The 25,339-nt window shown below is 41.9% G+C and overlaps 1 protein-coding gene across 7 annotated transcripts in view; it reads right to left on the reverse strand.

Annotated features, from left to right (window-relative positions):
- Nucleotides 1-25,339, reverse strand: part of TPD52L1 (tumor protein D52-like 1) — a 93,641-nt gene that overhangs the window by 37,757 nt on the left and 30,545 nt on the right. The window contains exon 1 of one of the 7 annotated variants that reach the window (XM_018052957.1): nt 7,361-7,431. The exons of the other annotated variants lie outside the window; for them this stretch is intronic. The gene's annotated coding sequence lies outside the window, so the exon portion shown is untranslated. Of the gene's footprint in view, nt 1-7,360; nt 7,432-25,339 lie in introns of those variants that run through there. 7 annotated transcript variants of the gene reach the window in all.

Consider the following 25,339-nt stretch of genomic DNA (forward strand, 5'->3'; position numbering starts at 1 on the left):
TGTTCATTTCCCTTAATCCTTCCTATCTTTCTAGTAGTTCCTTCATTAAACCCTTTTGAATCAGGCACCTTTTTTGAGCATGCCCTCCATTGAGTTCTTTCCTGGTCCTTGACTGATACAGGAAGACTGCCTCCACTTTCCTTTTATTCTGGGGTGAGGTGTCTAGGAAAAAAAAATATCTTTCAGATCGTCCCATACCAAGCTGGAACATAGCCACATCTCGGTAAACTGGGCAGGAGCTGGGTGGTGGGGCAGATTGACCCCTGGTGTTTAGTTTCCTAATTCAATCTTCTGCATCAGGTAACCATGCATGGGATCCAGAATACCCGTCATACTTAGGGAGAAACTTGCCACCTTGGCCGGGGGTGGGGGTCCTGCAGCAGGAGTGGAGGGTCCCGGCTCTGGCCAGAGGTCTGGATGGAGAAGGTAGAGAGATCTGACGCCAATGAGTGCCAAAGTGAGGCTGAATCAGCCTGGAAGGGCTACTGGGCCCAAACTCAGGTGAGCAAGACAAGATCATAAGCAATATCTGCAGGAAACAGCAGCAGCAGAAGACGTCATGGTCCCAGCTGCCCAAAGAGCCAGAGCAGAATACAAGGCGCTACATGGGCCCTTCCTGCTTCCATACACTAGCCACCCCCTTGGCTGGGCCAAGGGAAAGGGCAGCTAAAAAAGGAGAATTCTGAGCTCGAGGGTAATTTTACTGAGGAATTGAGTATTACTTAAAGGGGCTTTAAAAATGATTGTACTGGAATGGACTAAACCACTTTTTCTTCCGCACTATCCAAAGCCCAAGGGTGGTAGGGATACAGGAATAGATCAGGGATAGGTTTAAAAAACAAAATGGAGCACATGTATGTACACCAAGATGTAGTGGGGATAAATCTTGTGGCCCTGCTGTGGAGTACTTTGTACGCAAAGATGGCCATCTTACTTTCATTTAGTTGTCATTAAGTCACTCAGTCATGTCCAGCTCTTTGCAGACCCATGGACTACAGCATGCCAGGCTTCCCTGTTCTTCACCAACTCCCAGAGCTTGCTCAAACTCATGTCCATTGAGTCAGTGACGCCATCCAATCATCGAGTCCTCTGTTGTCCCCTTCTCCTCCTTCCTTCAATCCTTCCCAGCATCAGGGTCTTTTCCAGTGAGTCAGCTCTTCACATCAGACGACAAAAGTATTGGGGCTTCAGCATCAGTCCTTCTAATGAATATTTGGGATTGATTTCCTTTCATTTAGTACATGCAGCAAAATATACAGATCTGTTTTAATAAAACTAACAAATATCCACAGGTCTGACTCTACTGCAGGATTCGTGCTTCTGCATTGGAGAGGTGACATCCTGGGGAAGCAGGCAGGTGTCTAAATACTTGTCCAATGCTAGCATCTTCCTGCTTTCATTGTATCTACCACTGGCTGGCAATGACTCAGATGGGTCAGTCCCACATATGGGGCTGAATGACAACAAACTGAACCAGATCCAACAGAGAAGTCATTGTGGGCTGGTCTCAGCCATTGCTAATGGGGTCTCTTACTCATAGGACCTGGGTTTGGAGTCTGGATCAGTCACAAGTCGTTGGGCTATAATTTAGGCTAGTCTGACTTCTAACCCTTCTATATCTCACAACCATTTGAAGAATGTGTGTGTGTGTTAGTCACTCAGTTGTGCCCGACTCTTTGCGACCCCATGGACTACAATCCACCAGGTTCCTCTGTCCATGAGATTTTCCAGGCAAGGATACTGGAGTGGGTTGCCATTTCCTTCTCCAACAAAATGTTGGCAAACACAAATCAAGAGTGAGCTCTGGATTAAAATATCTCCCCTCTAGTCTTGAAATGAAATTAGCCACTGGCATCAATATACTTTTAATGCATCCTTGTCAAGTGCTCCAGTGGATTCCTGTTGTTGTTCAGTTGCTAAGTCATGTCTGACTCTTTGCGACCCCATGAACTGCAGCATGCCAGGCTTCTCTGTCCATCACTATCTCCCTGAGTTTCCTTAAACTCATGTCCATTGAGTCGGTGATGCCATCCAACCATCTCATCCTCTGTCGTCCCCTTCTCCTTTGCCTTCAATTTTTCCCAGCATTGGGGTCTTTTCCAATGAGTCAGCTCTTTGCATCAGGTGGCCAAAGTTTTGAAGCTTCAACTTCAGCATCGGTCCTTCTGATGAATATTCAGGGTTGATTTCCTTCAGGATGGACTGGTTGGATCTCTTTGTTGTCCAAGGGACTCTCAAGAGTCAGTGGATTAGGTTGTGGCTTCATGTATATGATTGAAACAGTATAGACAGCTATGAGTTAAAATGACTATAAACTGTGATTTCAGTTGAGTGATCATATCCTGAATTGCTGGCAAATACAGAAAAGTTACAGAATTTCTCTTAAAAAGCAAAATAGTCTTGCATGTATATGTGTGTTTGCACCAATATTCAGAAATTAACAAATAAATTTAACCTAACACAGAAGAATAGTGTATATTTTCAAAAAGAACACACAGCTATCCTAAGGACTTGAAAAAAAGAATTCAATAAAATAGCTTAAAGGAAGGAAGGAAGGAAGTCGCTCAGTTGTGTCCGACTCTTTGCAACCCCATGGACTGCAGCCTACCAGGCTCCTCCGTCCATGGGATTCTCCAGGCAAGAATACTGGAGTGGGTTGCCTTTTCCTTCTCCAGGGGATCTTCCCGACCCAGGGATCGAACCCAGGTCTCCCACATTGCAGGCAGACGCTTTAACCTCTGAGCCACCAGGGAAGCCCTGAAAATTAACCATGTTTTAAATAATAAATTTAAGACTGCAATATTTATTACTTAATCACATTTTCTTTAGGATGTTTGGTAAAAATAGCTTTAGGCATTCTTTTAACATAAAACTTCAAAGTATCTCCACTTATTTCCTAAGGGAAAAACAACTGAGCTAATCTCATTCCTGTTGGATTTATGACTATCTTTAAGTAAACAAAGCCCCTAATACATATTAATTTGAGAAGGGTAGAAATTAAAGCTATAAAACAAATTTATCCATCAGAATCCTTTCCACAGGATTCACTAAATCTTCCACAAAGAAGCCAAAATATCGTTTCTTAGGCATCACCTTGTAGTCTCAGCAGAGGCCTCAAATGCTAACAGCAGTACAGTGAGGCCTCTGCACTGCCATGTCCTAAAACCAAGGCCTGAGCCCTAAGGCAGGACAGAACTGGGTGGGGGTAACCTATCTCAAGCCTTTGAGAGCAGGGGTGAAACATAAACCCCAACTGTCACCTATGATAGTCTGTAGCTGTAACATATGCAGCCTCACCACCATCAAACACTGGAAAAAGTCCACGGTGGGCTTTCATCTCCCAAACCCTCTTGTATAGGAGTTGCTTAACTAATGCTTATTGAACCAATACCCTAGAATAGAAAACCAAGCTATCAACTCTTCTTTTTGTTCACTGAAGTATAGTTGATTTATAATGTCTTAGTTTCTCGTATATAGCAAAGTGATTCAGTTTTATATATATATATGTATAGATTTTTTCATATTCTTTTCCATTAAGGTTTCTTATGGGATATTGACTACAGCTTCCTGTGCTATATAGTAGGACCTTGTTGTCTGTCTTTTTTATATATAGTAGTTTGTATCTGGGGCTTCCCTGGTGGTGCAGAGGTTAAAGTGTCTGCCTGCAATGTGGGAGACCTGGGTTCGATCCCTGGGTCTGGAAGATCCCCTGGAGAAGGAAATGGCAACCCACTCCCAAACTCCTGTTTTGTCCTTGCCCCACCCTCTTTCCCCTTTGATAACCATAAGCTTGTTTTCTACATCCTATCAAGTCTTCTTGATGCCCTTTCTGTATCTCTTCATTATCTGTCGTATTTGTCTATCCTTTTGAAGTTTCACTGCTACAACCCAATATTGCTTGCTGTGCCTACTGCTTACTGTGATTTAGGCTTCTATCACTACACACTCATAAGCATTTAAATCTCAGCTAAATTTTATCTCCTTGCTTTCCATGGCTTTCTCCACCACTCAACCTACACAACACTCAAATTAATATTTTGAACACAATACTCTCATCATGTCAAAGCTAGTTTAAAAAACATTAAGTGGATGAGATTTGTTTCTAAATTTGAAAATTCTAATACTAGCATTCAAAACCATCTACAGCAGTCTACAAATGATGATTCCAACTAGCTTGCCCAAGATTTTCCCACCAAGGCTTCATTCAAAACCCAGCAGGTTGTCACGTGCTATGTCATATTCTATTCATTCCTGTTTCCATACCACCCCGTCTTTCTCTGAATTCTCTCTCTCCTTCCTCTTCAGTTTCTCTTCCGAGAATCCTACCAAGTTGGCAACAACACTAGGAAAATAAGCTAACATGCTGTGTGCCTTAAATTAATCTAAAATATAGTCTTTTTTGCTTTCTCTACATTTTATGACATATACTACTCTACATGAGATGAAAGTCACTCAGTTGTGTCCAACTCTTTGCTATCCCATGGACTCCATGGAATTCTCCAGGCCAGAATACTGGAGTGGGTAGCCGTTCCCTTCTCCAGGGGATCTTCCCAACCCAGGGATAGAACCCAGGTGTCCCGCATTGCAGGCGGCTTCTTTACCAGCTGAGCCACCAAGGAAGCCCAACTACTCTACATATTGCTACTAAATAGCATATATAGAGTATAAGCTACATTATAATTTGCATTATAAATTGCAGTAAAACACACGATACTATATATTACTATAGTTATAGTTAAACAAGTTTATGAAGAAAACATTTCAGGCACTGTCTTGCAAAAGTTTGGTGTCCTTCTTAAAATATGAAGAACACATGAATCACCACATTAATAGCATTGTTTTCTAAAGCTTTGGTGTCATTTAATAATGTAACTAAAACAAGTCATCTCTGTAATGCTTAGCCTGAGAGTTACTGATCAGCTAACTAAAGGAAAGGAAAACTTTATGCTTTTTACTAAGCATTTTATCTAAAGATGCTTCTGAGGTTGTAGAAGACTAAGTTAAATTCTTATACTCCATCTTTCTGCTTTTTTAAAAAATATGCTATTTAGGTGCTAGCCCACATAGTTAGATGCTGGTTAAAATATATTCATCTCTAAACAAAAATTTATGACTGATCAAAATCTAACTTTGGCTAGAGATGGAAGTGACATGCTACTACAGATACAGATCAACATAAGTATGGAAACATTTCCTTCCATTTCTCATTCATGTATATGTACAAGGTGACTGTCTTCTGATTGTATAAGAAAACATACCTTTGCATTGGGTATTGATGAGGTCACCAAAATTCAACAGAAAACTAAAGTTAGCAGAAAGTATATGGCACCCAGTGGCTTCCCTGGTGGCTCAGAGGTTAAAGCGTCTGCCTCCAATGCGGGAGTCCCGCGTTTGATCCCTGGGGTGGGAAGATCCCCTGGAGAAGGAAATGGCAGCCCACTCTAGTACTCCTGCCTGGAGAATCCCATGGACAGAGGAGCCTGGTAGGCTCCAGTCCACGGGGTTGCAAAGAGTCGGACGTGACTGAGTGACTTCACTTCACTTCACTTCAGTGTTTACACAAGCACTACCCAGCCCCGAAGGGCAGTCTATCTTCAAGGAGCTCAGATCAATCCAGGATGCACTTAAACCCAAATGATCATTTCTGTGACTAAAGTCTGACCAGGGCTCTTACTCGCCTCCCAGGATAGGAATCTCAGATAGCATGAACGGGCCCCATTTACCCAAGGCTCCCCTGGGCTCCCAGCCCACCCACATCTTCAGAGTGCTCCTGAAGGCTCTGAAAACTGTGGGCATTCGAGGAGAGACGGGCCTTGTTCACCCTATGGCTAGAGTGCCACCGCCCAGGCCCATGTGAGTGGCTGGCTGTGTGGCATCATTTTACTGAGCTAACGATAGGCAATGTCATCGCATTGAGTACAGTGTGAAAGACTAGCTGGCCATTATTATTGTGAAAGGCTAGCTGACCATTCAGGCTGGGATCACTGGGTTGGCTGCATATTTGAGTGATGTCAGATTCCAAGCTGTCATCAGAGGTTTTTCTTAGCTCCAGATATTTTATGTCACTATTTCACACTGTGGTAATCAGCCTCTTAGATGATAGCTTTTACTAACAGATTTTCTGGGAGATTGTCGAGTACATCAAATTTCTAATGGGAAAGTCTGTGCTCTCTACTTTCCCAGAACAATATCTATTTGAGAAACCAAATGAACAGCAAAGGATTATTTGGTAAGCATTGGGAAGGACACAGAGAGTTCGATGACATCGAGATGTTTAGCACTTATGCCATATTTTAACTGTATGATTCATTGTCTTTCTCCTCCGTTAGATTCTGAAGTACTTTATTCACTCAATACTTGGTACTCCATAAATATCTGTGGAATAATTTAATTAGCTATCATGACCTTACATATGTGCTATTCAAATGCCTATACATTAAATCTGATGTTCAGTCAGGGGAACACCTATCTTTCTGTGGTGTTGACAACAAGATGACCAAGACTTACAACCAGTGTGACGGCCATTGACAAAAGTGGTAAGTAACATGGCAGAGAAGGAACAATCAACACACATCAATGTATCAGCTGCCCTGGTACCAGCACTCCATTTCTGTAACTGCATCTAGTCCCTTCAAAAACTACGTTAAACCTGAGGCTAGCTTTCATTCTATCAATGTTCTGCCTGAGTTTATACCTCTATAATTCTAGATAAAACAGCTCTAAGTTTCTACTTCCTTGAAAAAGATACAAGTAAGTAAAATGAGAAAGATTAAGATGAATTAGGATCCTCAAGACATGATGGGTGACCCAAGAAAGTTAACTCCATTTGGTAACAGAAAACACCGATAGCAGGATCTTACCCAACATCCCCACAAACTGAAAACAGACATATACTCAGGACTTTGGCCACTGATGAGAAGAGTCAAATCATTGAAAAAGACCATGATGCTGGGAAAGATTGAAGGCAGGAGGAGAAGGGGACGACAGAGCATTACACGGTGGATGGCATCATCAACTCAATGGACATGAGTCTGAGCAAACTCAGGGATGGACAGGGAAGCCTGACGTGCTGCAGTCCATGGGGTTGCAGACAGTCGGACATGACTGAGGACTGAACAACAGCAACATTTGTGGTAGAAAGGTTCTCTTCTTGTCACCCAGGACAGAGTTGTATTATACTTTCCAACATCAGTGTTAATTTATGTTGTTTAGAATATATAGATAAAAGATAACTATGCATACTGTAGAAAAAAAGTTTTTTTAAAAACAATGTTTAAAAGTGGGTCAAGGGAACAAGCGTAAGACATTAGTTAGATTTTCTGAAATGAAAGCCAGCAACAGAGAAGCTTACGTTCCTTACAGTTGATGTGGTAGATGCGTTCTGCCAGGGGCTGTTTCTGAACGTCACTCCCGGGGGACCACGATGCATCACAAGCAAAGGGTGAGCCACGCAGACCTGAGCTTTTATGCCTCACCTGAGGTCACATGTTCCTATTCACACCAATGGCTTCTGTTTCTTACAAGCATTTCAAGTGAACACACTCCAAACCACAGAGAAAAACATGAAGTCAATTTTCAATGAAAAGATGTAAAATATTTATTGCGAATCTTCTTGGCTCTCCAATGGCCTATGTTTCAAGTATAAGATTAAGGCACTTAGAATATGTTTCCCATTTCAAACCATCATTTGCTAGTCTTGAAAGGCACAATTCAACACACACAAAATAGATACATGGTGGATAAATCTGCAACGCAGACCAAAGCAACCCAAAAACACAGTCATAAAAACATAGCAGCCACAAATTTGTGACTAAAAAACAAACAAATAGTTGTGGAAAAACAAAAATAGCTAATCTTCCTGTGGAACAGACTCTAGGAACTTCCTTCTCTGAATAAACTCCTGCACTGACGCAGAAAAATAAAACTACTGTGGGAGTGTGTATAGACAAACCCCAAATAGGTAGACCATCTAAACTTTTAAATCATCCTTTTCTTTTGCATCCCCATCCTCATTTCAGAACTCCCAGCCCCATACATACATATTCAAGTTTGCCGTTCATGGAATTTAGAAAAAGAAACCAAAACTGACAAAAGATAAATCCTCCAAATTTAACACCCAGCCTCAGATTTTTGCTTTGAACAAGAAGGGAGATGGTCTCTTTTCTATTACAAGAAAAGCCCAGGGTAATAAACTATCCTGGATCCAAACTCACCAACAAAAATTAACATTCATTTTTTAAAAAAGAAATCCCTTCTCTGGTTCTCCCTTCCTCTCCCCTCTTTCTTCTTAAACCATCAGCTACAGGTACCACAGTCTGACTCCAAGGCCTGATCATTTAAAAAGCATTGAGATAGTTGGATGGCATCACGGACTCGATAAACACGAGTTTGAGCAAGCTCGGGGAGCTGGTGAAGGACAGGGAAGCCTGTCGTGCTGCAGTCCATGAGGTCTCAGAGTCTGACATGACTGAGCATCTAAACTGAACTGATCTGATTGCTATTAGCTCATTCTATGTATACTTAAAGGTGTCAAAATTGTTTTACTTCCAAAAGAAAAACTAGACAACATTAAATATTTTAATAACTGCTTAACTAAATACCAATACTAACTCTAAAAACATAAAAAAGCATTGGTCAGAGGTATAGGCAGTCTTCCCTTTACATTAAACAGTTCAATAACATTCACATTTACCCAGTTTCACTTATTAAAACTTTAGCATTTCAAATAGCCACTAATGACAATGTCCAGGAGGAAAATCTCTGTTCTCCTGAAATCTGAGAAGGAAAATAAATGCTAAAGGAGCTAGAAAGATGTGTTTCTGAATCATGAAATCTTTAGCAGAAATAAAATATGCAAGAACTAGGAAAGTTTAGGGCTTCCCAGGTGGCACTAGTGGTAAAGAACCCACCTGATAAGAAGGAAAATGCAAATTAAAATTTAAAAATCCTATGATTTTTCACCTAAGAGATTAGCAAAAACGCCAACGTGGGCACACAGCCTGTGCTGCTAAGGTTGTAGAGAAACAGGTCTTCCTCCACATCGCTCACTTCTGGACTGTGACAGCTGATTGAAAGCCCCTCTGACCTTGCCCTCCCACTTCTGTGAATCAATCTTATGGAAGAGAGGAAGACTTAAGAAAACAGGTATTAAATATTTACAGCAGCATTGTTGGCAGCGGTAGAAAACTAAAAAAAAAAAACCTGGATGCTCATTAGTATAGAAATGTCAGAGACAAGCAACTCACACAGAGTACTCACAGGACACTCACACAGAGTACTATTTTTCAGTTGTTAAAAATAATGAATTGGATCGACATGCATGGACCAGAACGAAGGTTCACTGTATGTTGTGATATGTGTTAAAGCAAATTGCCGAGTCATGTTTGCCTGTGACCCATTTGGGAAGAAGAATAAAAACTGTTGGGAAAGGCAGTCTCAAGAATGAGGTCTTCGGACCTCCATCTGGCAGAATAAGAAAGGGCCTTGGGCCTGGGATATTTCATACCAAGAGATAAAGAGCCCACATGGCCTCTGTGGGGTTTATCACTTCGTAAGGGAATCTCTTTCCTTATCTCAGGCTTAGTGGGTGCTTTTTTGCTCTGCTTAAGCATGTGGCAATGGCCTCCAAGCATACCCCAGCTTTCAGTATTTCAGGCTCCACAGGGGTGGAGTTGGGATCATTCCTCTCCATTGCTGATGGTGGTAGAAAGGAGAAGGATAAGTAAGATCCATTGCCCTTGTCTACCTGGGTGAGAGAGGGGACTTGCTAGTCCTGAGGGACCTGGGCACACTAATGAAGCTGATCTTTCTCTCTTTCTATGTAAGCAAAGCACTGTTCCATCGAGTGCTTGACTGTGTTGCTGTATTTTCCTTGGTAACTCCAATATCAAGATACAATGGACAGGAGTGTTTAAAGTTCTCTCCTGGCGTTGGTGCATGGTGTTTTGCTCCCTCAGGATAAATATCCAGCACACAGTACTCTGCTCAACAGAAATACCTTTTATATGTGAACATGAATGTCCGTGTGTTTCTAAGTATACTGAGGAAGGTGAGAAAAAATACACACCAAATCATTAATGCTATTTATTGCAAAAGGGTGAGATTGGACAGGGAAAAGATTAACTGTTCTACATACCTCTGTATTACCTGGCTGGTTACAATAAGTATTTGCAATTGACTGGATGTTCGTGGTCCCCCCAAATTCACATGTTGAAATCATAATCTCCAATGTGATGATATTAGGAGGTGGGGTCTTTGGGAAGGGATAAGGTCATGAGGGCTTCCCTGGTGGCTCAGATGGTAAAGAAGCTGCCTGCAGTGCAGAAGACCCAGGTTCAATTCCTAGGTTGGGAAGATCCCCTTGAGAAGGAAATGGCAACCCATGCCAGTATTCTTGCCTGGACGGAGGAGCCTGGCGGGCCACAGTCTATGGAGTCACACAGAGTTGGACATGACTGAGCGACTAACACTTCTAGGTAATGAGGGTGGAGGCCTCATGAATGGGATTAGTGCTGTTGTAAAAGAGACCCCTGAGAGTTCTCGCCCTCTTCCACCAAGTGAAGACATAGCAAAAAGATGGCCGTCTATGAACTAGAAAGTGGATTCCCACCAGACACAGAATCTGCTGGCACCTTGATCTCGGACTTTCTAGCCTTCAGAAACATGATAAATATATTTCTGTTGTTTAAGCCACTCAGTCTATGGCATTTTTGTTATGGTAGCCTGAATGGACTAACATAGTATGTAACTGTTAAAATTTTTCAAAATTCGCATTTTATAATTCCAAAATTATGTGTAAGTAAAATTTAAAAGGATAACAAAAGTATAAATATATATACAAGATACTACCTATCCTAGTCAATTCAGGTAAGAAAGATAAGTACTTAGGCTATTTATCTTTTAAGTTATCCAGAAAATGAGACTATAGGTTCAGGAGTCCAATGGTTACAATATGTCTCCTACTGTTAAAGTAAGAAAGTCTTTTCTAATGTCTAACTCAAATTACTCTCACTACCATCAAAGCAAATGCCTCATTTCCATTCAGAACAAACATTTATTTATTATCTTGTTTCAGTGGAATCAATGAAAATTTATACAATATCACTGATGTGCTATTTTTAACAATACTAACTGGTGTGTTCAGCAAACTCTCTTAAAGACAAATATTGAAAACTAACAACAAGAAAGTGAAATGTTAAATGTCAAAAAAATGGAGGATCATTTTGACACTTTATGATAAGTCTGTTAAAAACAAACATTTTGCATTTTAAAACACCAGTTTTCCAGAAAAACAATTAATGATAACAATTAAAAGCTCAAAATATCATGCTAATTTTAAAACATATAAAACTGTAATTTGAAATTTTAAAACAAATTTTATGTAAAATGCATATATTTTCTATGCATAGGAAAAGACTATATGGAGTAAATCCACAAAAATCTTTAAAATGAGTATTACTGGGAAGTGGATTTATAGGTGACTTTTTCATTTATTTCCTCTTTTCTATATTCTTCAAATTTTCTAAAATAGATATACCTTAAGAAAAACAGTCCCTATCATTCTAGTTGGGTTCCTTGGGGCCCCTCCATCACACTTAGCTCACCTAAGGATAAGCTGGTCTACAGCATCACCAGAGAGCCTTTGATGGCTCCTTACTAGATGCAGAATAAAATATAACCATCTTAGCAGAGCATCAAGACTGGATAGAGCCCCTCTACACTGAGCTCTTCAGGAGTCTTTATCAGGCAGCCTGCTCTCCACCTGCGTCAGCTCATCAGCCATTCTCAGAGCACTGGGCAATCTCAGCTCCCAATCCTCTACTCATGCTGCTCTTTGGCAAGTCATACCCATCCCTGTCATCTTCATGCGTTCAACACTGCTTCATCCTCAGCTTGCCTCTGGCTGAGTCGCTTCAGTGATGTTCGACTCTGCGATGCTATGGACAGTAACCCTCCAGGCTCCTGTCAATGGGATTCTCTAAGCAAGAATACTGGAGTGGGTTGCCATGCCCTCCTCCAGGGGATCTTCCCAACCTAGGGATTGAATCCGTGTCTCTTATGTCTCCTGCAGTGGCAGATGAGTTCTTTACCACTAGCGTCACCTGGGAAGTCCTTCAACCTCAGAAAGTGAAAGAAAGTGAAAGTGTCAGTCGCTAAATCATGTACGACTCTGTAATCCCGTGGACAGTAGCCCAACAGGCTCCTCTGTTCATGGGATTCTCCAGGCAAGGATACTGGAGTGGGTTGCCATTCCCTTCTCCAGAGAATCTTCCCAACCCAGGGACTGAACTTGGGTCTCCCACATTGCAGGCAGATACTTTACCGTCTGAGCCACCTGGGGAGCCCAGGCCAAATGGCACCCACACTGTGAAGCTTTTCCCTGAATTACCTGCTTCCTCATGTATGCATCTTATCTGTTCTGACTGGTTCTGCTCCAGCACTCATCACACTGATTTCCGGATTTATTAGTCCGGGAGTTGGTGATGGACAGGGAGGCCTGGCGTGCTGCAACTCATGGGGTCGCAAAGAGTCGGACACGACTGAGTGACTGAACTGAATGAAGAACACTTCGAGAATACAGACTCTGTCTTCATTATGTCTGAATCTCCAGCACTTAGCACAGTTGTAGCATATAATAGGAGAATGACTGGAACCTCTGGTCAAAAATCACCAAGAAAATAGAAAAGACAAGAAAAATGACTGAATCAGGGAATCTTTCTGAGCAAGAGAGTTGCCAGTTCTTACAAACTGCAATCCAAAATCATAGCCTATTTTTGGAGGGAAGATAGACTTTTAAAATACGTAGGAGTAAAAAGAATAGATGAGTCTTTTCAATTGTGTCAATGTTATCACCACAAGGACAGCATATATACAGTATAGGTATAAACCATTAAATAACTCATTTCAGTCTACATCTTTGGCACCAGTGGGAGACAATGCACACTTCTGAATCGTGAATGGTGATTTTAATTCCAAATAAAGAGTTGGTAAAGGAACATACCCAAAGAAAACTTAACACAAGCTGAGCAAAATGGACCTGGGCAAAAGGGGTCCAGATTTTATTTTACTTTATTATTATGTTTTAAACATTCATTTATTTACTTACATATTGGCCACACACTGTGGCATGCGGAATCCTGACCAGGGATCGAACATGTGCCCCCTGCACTGGCAATGTGGGGTCTTAAACATTGGACCGCAAGGGAAGTCCCAAGGCTCTGGATTTTAGAAGGTGGCTGAGGAGACAGTTCCCTTGGTATCTCTAATTTTCTTGAAGGGATCTCTAGTCTTTCCCATTCTATTGTTTTCCTCTATTTCTTTGCATTGATCACTGAGGAAGGCTTGCTTATCTTTCCTTGCTATTATTTGGAACTCTGCATTCAAATGGGTATATCTTTTCTTTTCTCCTTTGCCTCTAGCTTCTCTTCTTTTCTGAGATATTTGTAAGACCTCCTCAGACAACCACTTTGCCTTTTTGCATTTCTTTTTCTGGGGGATGGTCTTGATCACTGCCTCCCGTACAATGTCACGAACCTCTGTTCATAGTTCTTCAGGCACTGTATCAGATCTAACCCCTTGAATCTATTTCTCACTTCCACTGTATAATCATAAGGGATTTGACTTAGGTCATACCTGAATGGTGTAGTGGTTTTCCCTACTTCCTTCAATTTAAGTCTGAATTTGGCAATAAGGACTTCATGATCTGAGCCATAGTCAGCTCCTGGTCTTGTTTTTGCTTACTGTATAGAGCTGCACCATCTTTGACTGCAAAGAATATGATCAATCTGATTTTGGTATTGACCATCTGGTTATGTCCACATGTAGAGTTTTCTCTTGTGTTGTTGGAAGAGAGTGTTTGCTATGACCAGAGAGTTCTCTAAAACTCTGTTAACCTTTGCCCTGCTTCATTTTGTACTCCAAGGCCAAATTTGCCTGTTACTCCAGGTATCTCTTGACTTCCTATTTTTGCATTCCAGTCTCCTATGATGAAAAGGACATCTTTTTTGGGTGTTAGTTCTAGACGGTCTTGTAGATCTTCATCGAACCATTCAGCTTCTGCACCTTCAGCATTACTGGTTGGGGCATAGACTTGTAGTAGTGATATTGAATGGTTTGCCTTGGAAACAAATAGATAGCATTCTGTTGTTTTTGAGATTGCACCCATGTACTGCATTTTGGACTCTTTTGTGACTATGAGGGCTATTCAATTTCTTCTAAGGGATTCTTGCCCATGGTAGTAGATATAACGGTCATCTGAATTAAATTAGATATTAAGAAGAGGCGGCAAGGATTCTCAGAAGAACTAAACAAAAAAGATCTTAATGACCCAGATAACCACGATGGTGTGATCACTTACCTAGAGTCAAACATCCTGGAATGTGAAGTCAAGTGGGCCTTAGGAACCATCACTATGAACAAAGCTAGTGGGAGTGATGGAATTGCAGTTGAGCTATTTCAAATCCTGAAAGATGATGCTGTGAAAGTGCTGCACTCAATGTGACAGCAAATTTAGAAAACTCAGCGGTGGCCACAGGACTGGAAAAGGTTAGTTTTCATTCTGATCCTAAAGAAAGGCAATGTCAAAGAATGTTCAAACTACTCAACAATTGCATTCATCTCACATGTTAGCAAAGTAATGCTCAAAATTCTCTGAGCCAGGCTTTGATAGTAAGTGAACCATCAACTTCCAGATGTTCAAGCTGCATTTAGAAAAAGCAAAGGAACCAGAGATCAAATTGCCAACATCCGTTGGATCTAGAGAAAGCAAGAGAGTTCCAGAAAAACATCTACTTCTGCTTTATTGACTATGCCAAAGCCTTTGACTGTGTGGTACACAACAAACTGTGGAAAATTCTGAAATAGATGGGAATACCAGACCACTTGACTTGCCTCATGAGAAATCTACATGCAGACCAAGAAGGAAGAGTTAGAAATGGACATGGAACAATGGACTGGTTCAAAATTGGGAAAGGAGTACATCAAGGCTATATACTGTCACCTTGCTTATTTAACTTATATGCAGAGTACATCATGCAAAATGCCAGGCTGGATGAAGCAGAAGCTGGAATCAAGATTTCCAGGAGAAATATCAATAACCTCATATATGCAGATGACACCACCTATATGGCAGAAAGCAAAGACAGAACTAAAGAGCCTCTTAATGAAAGTGAAAGAAGAGAGTGAAAAAGTTGGTGTAAAACTCAACATTCAAAAAACTAAGATCATGGCATCTGGTCTCATTACATCATGGCAAATAGATGGAGAAACAATGAAAACAGTGAGAGACTTTATTTTAGGGGTCTCCAAAATCATTGTAGTGGTGACTACAGCCATGAAATTAAAAGACACTGGCTTCTTGGAAGAAAGGCTATGTCCAACCTAGATAGCATATTAGAAAGCAGAGACATTACTTTGCCAACAAAGGTCCGTCCAGTCAAAGCTATGGTTTTTCCAGTAGTCACGTATGGATTGGACTATAAAGAAAGCTGTGTGTGTCTGTTAGTCACTCAGTCGTGTCTGCCTCTTTGTGACCCCATGAACTGTAGCCCACCAGGCTTCTCTGTCCGTGGAATTCTCCAGGCAAGAATACTGGTGTGGATTGCAATTCTTGGATCTTCCCGACCCAGGGATCAAACCCTGGTCTCCTGCATCGCAGACAGATTCTTTACCGTTTGAGCTACAGGGAAGCGCTGAAGAATGGATGCTTTTGAACTGTGGAGTTGGAGAAGACTCTTGAGAGTCCCTTGGACTGCAAGGAAATCAAACCAGTCAATCCTAAAGGAAATCAGTCCTGAATATTCATTGGGAGGACTGAACTGAAACTCCAATACTTTGGCCACTGATGCGAAGAACTGATTCATTGGAAAAGTCCCTGATGCTGGGAAAGATTGAAGGCAGGAGGAGAAGGGGACAACAGAGGATGAGATGATTGGATGGCATAAACAACTTGATGGACATGAGTTTGAATAAGCTCTGGGAGTTGGTGATGGACAGGGAAGCCTGGTATGCTATAGTTCATGGGGTCACAAAGAGTCGGACATGACTGAGCAACTGAACTGAACTGAGAAGACGGTGCCTTTTGAGATCAGCAGGGGAGGGACAGGGAGAACGCAAAGCCCCAGTGTCCATGGATCTCATACAGCGCTCACAGACCATTGCAGTCAGAAGTTACCAGAAGCTGGTCTGCTGTCCCCACACTCTCAGACATACCACCCTTTGCTCATTCTGGGGAGCAATGACTATTGAGGAACATTTAAAAATCAGGTCATGTTGAACTGATGAGAAACTGTGTATATCATTTGCCTCTATTTTGTGAAAGCATTTCCTATATTTTGAATGCAAATTTTTTCAAAGAAAATATGTATTTAGTTTGTAGTGAGTACAATTCCGTACACCTGCAGTCAAATTTCAACATATTTTTAACAAATGACTAAGTCTAGAACTATTTTTTTTTTAAAAGATCAAACTATCTTAAGAATTTATTAAGTGAGTTTATGGCATACTAAACATGGAAACGGGCTCCCCTGATGATTCAAACAATAAAGAACCTGCCTGCAATGCAGGAAACCTGGGTTTTATCCCTGGGTTGGGACGATCCCCTGGAGAAGGAAATGACAATCCACTCCAGTATTCTTGCCTGGAGAATCCCATGAATCAAAGAACCTGGCAGGCTACATACAGTCGATGGGGTCGCAAAGTGTTGGATACAACTGAGCATCTAACACACACACACAAACATATAAACAGGAAAGCTCCTGGTCCTTTTTTAAACTTCTTCTCCAGGTGGTGGCAAACAAAACCACAAAACCAAAGTCTTCAAGTAAAATGACTGAAAGAAGGGTTTAAATAATAATCAGTGGCTTTAAAATGTACATTCTTTTAGAAAGATGCACCTCAGGAGTTTAACACGTGCTGGCAACTCTAAGGGCTTCCCCAGGGCTCAGCAGTAAAGAATTCGCCTGCAATGCAGGAGCCTGCGGTTCCATTCCTGGGTTGGGAAGATCCCCCGGAGCGGGGCATGGCAACCCATTCCAGTATTCTCGCCTGTTGAATCCCATGGACAGAGGAGCCTGGTGGGCTACAGTTCATACTGACACAAAGAGTCAGACACGACTGAAGCGACTTAGCACACACACACAGCAGCTCTAAACCATGGCGATGTGTCCCAGGAAACCCAACGCAGGCAGTCAGGTGGTAATCATCCACTAAAGAGACTTCATCCGGTGGTGCAACAACGCGGAAACACAAGAAAAGTCAAGCTTTAACACTGCCCTATGATTCCAAAGCATTCTTGTGCAGTAAGTCATTTAAAATTTTTCATTGACATCTGATATTTCATGATGTAAGTACTCAATTCTAGCACATTTTCCTTGTATATGAAGGCAAGTTAAATTTGATGTCTTTTTCCTTCAGAGTCTCATTTGAATTGAAATAAATGTCAAAGAATTTAACACTTGACTTTTTCTTGGTTTTATGTGTCATGCAAACATCAGTAATTATTTAGTGAATCACACAAATCTAACAAAACATTTTTTTAGGCTGTATTTTTGATAAAAATGAAAATCAATAATATCCAGCCTTAGACCCTTCAATCCATAATCAGCTGAGTAGGTAAGATGGCTTGTTTAAATTCAAATAAACAAACAAAAACACCCTTACATTTAAAGAAAAAGTTTTCTTTCACCAGAATCAGATTCCGTTTCACAGCAGTGTCTAGATTCTGTAGGCTCTTGGGATCCTTAAGTGCCAGAAGAGGTCAGTAATGTTATGTTAACACGATGTTAGTATATTTACATGTTCTTTTTCCTAAGGATGAAGGAAAATGAGCCAAACTTGTTCTTTTTTGCTATGACTTTTCAGTTGGATGGGCGCCTCAACCCCAGCACAATATGACATTTGGGGTCAGAGGATTCTTTGTTATGGAAGTCTGCTCTGCACACTGTAGGATGCTCAGGAGTTTACAGGGTCTCTGCCAGATAGACATCGGTAGGAGCCTTCCCCCAGCTGAGACGACCTGTCTCCAGACACTGCCCAATGTCCTCTGCAGGGCAGAATCACACCCTGCTGGGAACCACTGAAGAAGTTCTCCTGGAAGCATGGAGGTGCCCCATGTCCACTATTACGGCTGCCAGGAGGGAGCTGACACATGTTCTCAGTGTGTCAGGCACTAAGCCAGTGGGTTTGACGCTCATTAATTCATACGGTTAAGTATCATCATTCCTAACTTATAGATGAGAAAATTGGTGTTCACAGAGAGAAAACGGTCGAGCCATGTTCCCCTGCTTTTTCTGCATGCATGTGTGCATGCTAAGTCGCTTCAGTCGTGTCCGATTCTGTGTGACCCCATGGACTGTAGCCTGCCAGGCTCCTCTGTCCATTGGATTCTCCAGGCAAGAATACTGGAGTGGGTTGCCGTGCCCTCCTCAGGAGATCTTCCTGACCCAGGGATCGAACCTGCATCTCTTATGTCTCCTGCATAGGTTTTTACCTCTCCTGCATGGTAGAAAAAAAGAAAGTGAAGTCGCTCAGTCGTGTCCGACTCTTCGTGACCCCATGGACTGCAGCCCACCAGGCTCCTCTGTCCATGGGACTCTCCAGGCAAGAGTACTGGAGTGGGTTGCCATTTCCTTCTCCAAGGGATCTTCCCGACCCAGGGATTGAACCCGGGTCTCCCGCATTGTAGGCAGATGCTTTTACCGTCTGAGCCACCAGGGAAGTCCTGCATGGTAGGTAGGTTCTTTACCACTAGCTCCACCCGGGAAGCCCATAACATCCACTCCCTTCGCCCTTATCTCCTTTTTTTCTGGAGACATTAGTGACTCCACTGTCTCAGGTAAAAGACACTCAAATGCCTCTTTGAAAACTGGATGGTGTAACCTCTCACCTCCGAAGGCTAATGGGCTTCATTCAGTTCTCTTTGGACTCTTCCACATCACCAATTACAGACACTATTGTTTACCTAGTTCCTGCCACCAATCTGAATCTCTAGCACTAAGATGAAATGAAAAACAACTTGGCCAAGTTTTTAATGATCGTTTGGGATAGAGCTCAAATGAGAGTAGTCATTGGAAAGAAACTCTTGTTTCTGAAGTATGGGCTAACTTTAAGAAAATATTAAATTACATGTTATTTCAGAAATAACAAGTTTGCACACATGATTAGAACGTTATATTTTACTTTGAGTAGAAAACAGACTTTGCTTTAAAAAAATTCATCCAACTGTTCTGCCTCTAGTGGTAAAGAACTCACCTGCCAATACAGGAGATATTAAGACACACGGGTTAGATCCCTGGGTCGGGAAGATCCCCTAGAGAAGGAAATGGCAACCTACTCCAGTGTTCTTGCCTGGAGAATCCCATGGACAGAGGAGCCTAGCCATGGGGTTGCAAAAAAGTCAGACACGACTAAAGCGACTTAGTACCTGGCACGTGTTCTGCCTCTTAGAGTTCTGAGTCGTACACTTAACACTCAAAAGAGTCTTTACTTTAGGGCCTGGCAGGGAGAAAGAGGGAAGTGATTTCTGACTTGGAAGACAAACATTTCCCCAAAATTCTCACTGTTAGAAAAAGAACTCGAAAGAGATTAAAAAAAAGGAGAATCAGAAAAATAAGCAAAGTTACATCTCTTGCATTTCTAAGCATGTGAACTTGATTCATACCGCTCAGTACAGAACTGGATCAAAGGGCAGATATGTGTTGTTGAGAACTATTCATTAGAGATTATGAAGATAACAGACCTACCAAGATGAAAAAGTTAAAAGATTCAAGGATTTAGACGGTCAAAGTGATAACACATAAAAAGAAACTGTAATCTGGGAAAGGAACATCTCTTTCTCTCTATGAAAGACCGTTCATATATAGGAGGCATGTTGAAAAGAGCCGCAGCTCTTTTCTCAGCAAGCAACAAACAAGATGAAATGACATTTCAGTAAGCAAGATTATGCGTCTGTGTTCAGAAATGTTTTCAGATTATAAATTAAATGTAGCTCCTCAAAGTCTAGAAAAAGTTGGGAGACTCTTTTCCGGAGCTCCTTAGTGGGAGAGTCACCACATGACTATTCCGACGAAAAGCACGGGTTTGGCCAAGTATCTCCAAGGAATAGATTTATGGTTGTTGTTTTTTCATTTTTGTGCCAAAAGATTTAGGAATATGACTATACCTTTGCTACTAAGGGGCAGCAATTCTAATGCTGGTTCTGCCACTCTCCGGGTAAGTGGCTCCAAGGACTCCTCTTTGCTCTCACCTCTGTGCCTCATATGTAAAACATGGACAGTGCGTCAGACTCATAAATCTGTTTAGATATCATGGTGATGAGGTAGATGGAGAGTGTAAGAATAGAGTCTGATGTCACATACATAAGCATGAAGAAAAGGGAAGCTCTATTTCCACTGAAACTTGCTGTATAATTTTAATGGAATCTGATAAACACCGAAGTACATATTATGGATAAAATAAATATTCATGTCAAGTTCATTAATCAATGTCATGTGTCTTATATAAGCTAAGAGAAAAAATAACAATTTAACATGTAGTATGTCTCTTAAAAACCATTTGGCGATTGTCAGTCTGATATTTAGACAGAAGCTAAGATGATATTTATTTACATTTCCTGTATTTGCAGGGCAACATACCCAAACTTGTTTCAACATTCAAACTATAATTAAGCTCTTATATTTCTGAAATGGTAATTAACACTTTGGAACTGCCCCAGATGTTTCTGATGCAAGTTCATGTTTGATCTTCTTATTATCTCCCTGTGACAGTCAGAAGGATTAAGGATATGAGATGAGGTCTTAACAGAAAATATAGGAAGTCTTAGAAAACAACCACAACTTTGGAAGCTATGCAAATCTTATCTTTCCTTGTTTTCCTGAGCCTTTGATGAGTCATACCTTCAGAGCTAAATTTAAGGCATCACTCCAAGTCAACTGAGTTGGAATCTTTGAGGTCAACCTTGCACATTTGCGTTTTTTTAAGTCCCACAGGTGACACTGATAGGCAGTCAAGATTGAGAACAATTGATTTAAATGACATAATATGATATAAGCGGTGCCACAGATTGGCCCTGGCCTAGTTTCTAGAAATACAGTGATTATCAGAGCAGACAAAGCCTTTTGCTCTCGTGAAACTTAAGAGACACTTGAGCAGGTAAGCAACAACTCATAAGGCTGTGGCTGGGCACCTCGACAGAGCAACTGGAGGAAGGGTTTCCGTCTCAAAACAGGACCAGCAGTGGTCTGAGAAGTCAAAAGAAGCCTCTCTAAGATGGGTCATTGCGCTGGCCCCAAGAAGGAGCTGAAATTTAAAACTCCAAAAGGAAAGACATTTCTAGGGACAGGCAAGAGCTAGCTCAAAAGCCCTAAGGTTAAAACCTGCTTGGAACATCAAAGAATCAAAACACGCAAGTACTGATTAAAGCAACACGAGATGACAATGCTGACTTACCCTGTATTACCAGGGAATGTCATATCAGTGCGCTTCTCATAGACCTAAAGTTTACTTAATGCTTTTAAAATACTCATTTTATACAAAATCTTTCTTTCATTAAAGAGACACAAAAAATGCATGATATGCTTCTTACCCTCAAAGAACAGAGTAGAGCTCCTCAGTGTGCACAGCTAAATATAAATTAAGAAAGAATGTAATAAACACTTTAGCCAAGTGTTTAAACAGCATACTATTGGCATGAGATAGGAAATGTTTAATTCCAAAAACTAATCCTCAAGGTCTTCTCAGAAATGTTGTTTAATATTGGTCTCACGAAATAGGAGAGTCTTGACAGGTAGTAATGGGGAGGGAGATCTTATAGGAAGAGCATTGGCAAAGTATAAGAACCAACAAAGCTCAGGTTTAGTACAAGAATGAAGAGTTGCTTGACCATCTGAAGTTAGGCTTTTAGGGGAAGGGGTAAGCTGCTGCTGCTGCTGCTAAGTCACTTTTGTCCGACTCTATGCGACCCCATAGACGGCAGCCCACCAGGCTCCCCCATCCCTGGGATTCTCCAGGCAAGAACACTGGAGTGGGTTGTCATTTCCTTCTCCAATGCATGAAAGTGAAAAGTGAAAGTGAAGTCACTAGTTGTGTCCGACTCTTTGAGACCCCATGGACTGCAGCCTACCAGGCTCCTCCATCCACGGGATTTTCCAGGCAAGAGTACTGGAGTGGGTTGCCATTGCCTTCTCCGGAAGGGATAAGAAATGTACCAAAAAGAACATTTGGTCTGGATCCTAGAGGATCCTGAATTGGAAAAAAGATGGAAAGGAGACTGGAGGCAGGAGATGGAAAAAGAAAGACAGGCTTTTGAGCAGAGGGATGGCAGGATAGGAGATGTGTTTAAAGGAGAAAACACGACTTTCCTGATGCTATGATGTACTCAGGGATGACCTCATGGGCTGCTGAGTTATAAATGGCCCTTTCATCCTTAAACAGAAAACTCGGAAATACTGAGCTTCCAGATCTATTCCTGCTTCTTCCAGATCTTTCCCTGCTGTGAACTGCCCACTTCTAACCAATTGCAAACTACAGGATGCCAAGAAAACAAAAAAAAAGTCGCACTCAATATCAATTGAGTAAATACGCTGGAACTCCAAAGGCGGTCCTAGTCAACTCTTACCGATTAAATGTCATGGGGTCCTGTATTCATTTTTTAATTTTTTTTACTTTTCAGAAAACTTTTCCACAGAATTCTCTGGCTGTCTAAATCGCGATGCTCTAAGAGCAGTGATCTATACATTGAACTGTCAACATTATCCTCAAGGAAAACAAAAGTCCTTTGGATTGTGAGCTCCTTGAAGGCCTGGGCATGCCTTCATCCTCATGATCTCCCCAGCTCAGTCTTGCAAATCTCAAAGGAGAACTGCTGTGCAATGAACGCATAACAGCTGTGCACTTTCACTAAGGTTGATGTTGGAATTGGGAGGGGAGGAAATACGTACCTAGAGTCCAATACTTTCACATCAATATCTATACCTAGACATATAGATTTACATATAAAATATCTATGTATATATATTTTTTCTCTCATTTACATACTCATTTTTCATGAATATGTGCTTTGCTTATGTATGTGTACACGCAAAGGCACAGAGGTAAAGAATCGCCTACCAATACAGGAGACATGGGTCTGATCCCTGGGTCAGGAAAATCCTCTGGAGTAGGAGATGGCAACCCATTCCAGTATTCTTGCCTGGAAAATTCCACGGACACAGAGGAGTCTGGCGGGCTACAGTGCATAGGGTCCCAAAGAGTCAGACATGACTGACTGCACACACACATGTACATTTTATAGACACGTTTCCTATTTTTTTATGCATGTGTTTCTCATATGCACAGAGGCTGTTTCCAGCTTGCCTTAGCACTCCGCCACTGTGCATGCCCCTGAAGCTCTGCCATCGTAGAGAGAAGGCCTCACACAGGAAGTCACAGAAAAATTGGCTGGGGATTTGTCAGCCTCCCCCAGCCCACTGGTTCTCAGCAATTTACCTTCATGGTCCCCCGAAGAGCCGTGACACACTCTCAGGAACAGTGACTCACTGTGGCAGTGAATGGCAGTAGGGATGGCACTCCCCCTCCCAGTCTACCCAGGAAGAGAGGCACCAGAAAAGGAAGAAAGAGGGGAAGACGGAGGAGGAACACAGCAAACAGCTTGGAAAAAATCCCCTAGGTCCTTCTGCCCCACCCCACTGGGGACAGGTCTTAGCCCTGGTCTAACCCTCTCTACTGAGAATCTCAGTATAACTTCAGAATATCTCCTTTGGAATAAGATGGACCTGGACCTAGTCCTGGCAACACATTTAAGAGCTGAGCAGTCCTGGCTATCTCACTTAGCTTCTCTAAGCGTCGCTTTCCTCATCTGTAAAATAGAGAAAATAATAGTCACGTCTTCAAAAAATCGTCCGGAAGATTAAATAAGATTAAATTATGTAAACTCTTGGGTATAATGTCTAACACAGAAAGATAATGAATAGATGTCAGCACTGATTATTACAAACAACCAGCTAGGCAGTGCTACATGAACATCGGTGCCCTTAGGATTAAATGCTTGCCAAGGAGGACAAGGAGATAGTGGACAGGGAGGCCTGGCGTGCTGCAGTCCATGGGGTCGCAAAGAATCAGACACGACTGAGCGACTGAACTGAACTGAACTGAACTGATTTCCTCAGAACTGAAGCTGGGCAGCAGAAAGACTCACTGTGAGGTACCGCTGCATGAAAAGAAAATAAAACATACCCATCCCCCAGCCCCGCTTTCCCAAGAAGGGCTAGTAACGCATCCCTCGGTGGCCAAGTGATGTCATAGCAGGTGTTTTTTCCATTTAAGGGACAAGGTCTGCATGTCCATTTCTTCCTTCAGTTCAGTTCAGTTCAGTCGCTCAGTCGTGTCCGACTGTTTGCGACCCCATGGATCACAGCACGCCAGGCCTCCCTGTCCATCACCAACTCCCAGAGTTCACTCAGACTCATGTCCATCGAGTCCGTGATGCCATCCAGCCATCTCATCCTCTGTCATCCCCTTCTCCTCCTGCCCCCCCAATCCCTCCCAGCATCAGAGTCTTTTCCAATGAGTCAACTCTTCGCATGAGGTGGCCAGGTTACCAGCAAGTACATTTGGCGATCCTTCTGAGGCACTTCTAGACAAGGAAAATTAGGATTTCCCCCTTTTTCTCAAAAGTATTATTGCTATGAATTAACCCCAAAGAACCTCATGATGCTGGTTCTGAAACCCTTGGCATTAAGGGCAGGTGTCAGTGTGGCTGGGTGACAGTCATATGCCAAGAGCTAAGTACCTGGTCCTGAATGCCAGCCAGTTTCATCAGGAGAACAACAATTTCCACTTGGAGTAAAGCCACCCTTAACCACCCCCCACCCCAGCAACTCTCCTGCAACAGAGGCCCTGAGGGAGTGATGAGGGGGGGACAGTCTTCTGCAACAGCATGACTAGGAAAGTTTGGTGGCTGTGTAGTTGCTATTTCAGGTTCTTTATTCATAATCCTGTTCAAACCTTTTATGATTCTATATTGTGCTTTAGAATAGCAAGTTCCATGTTATTACACTGTGTGAATATTGGTTCTTTTTTTTAAAATTTTTGTTAAAAAACAGTAAAAGTTCATAATGACAAGGTATGTTGGTGTCCAGTGTGCAGAAGGAGGAACAAGGGAAAATCAAGTATCTGAAGGCCGGTGAGGACTTGTGATGTCCCACAGTTATCCACTTCTTCCTTTGCTCAGAACTCTCTCTCTCCAGATAGTAAAGAGATAGATAAGCTCAGAGTATGTTTGTCTTTATATTAATACTTGGAATATCTGCACCCTGTTTCTCTATTTTGACAAACTGCATGTGAG

Source organism: Capra hircus, chromosome 9 (genome assembly GCF_001704415.2).
Source record: "Capra hircus breed San Clemente chromosome 9, ASM170441v1, whole genome shotgun sequence".
Classification (NCBI taxonomy): Eukaryota; Metazoa; Chordata; class Mammalia; order Artiodactyla; family Bovidae; genus Capra; species Capra hircus.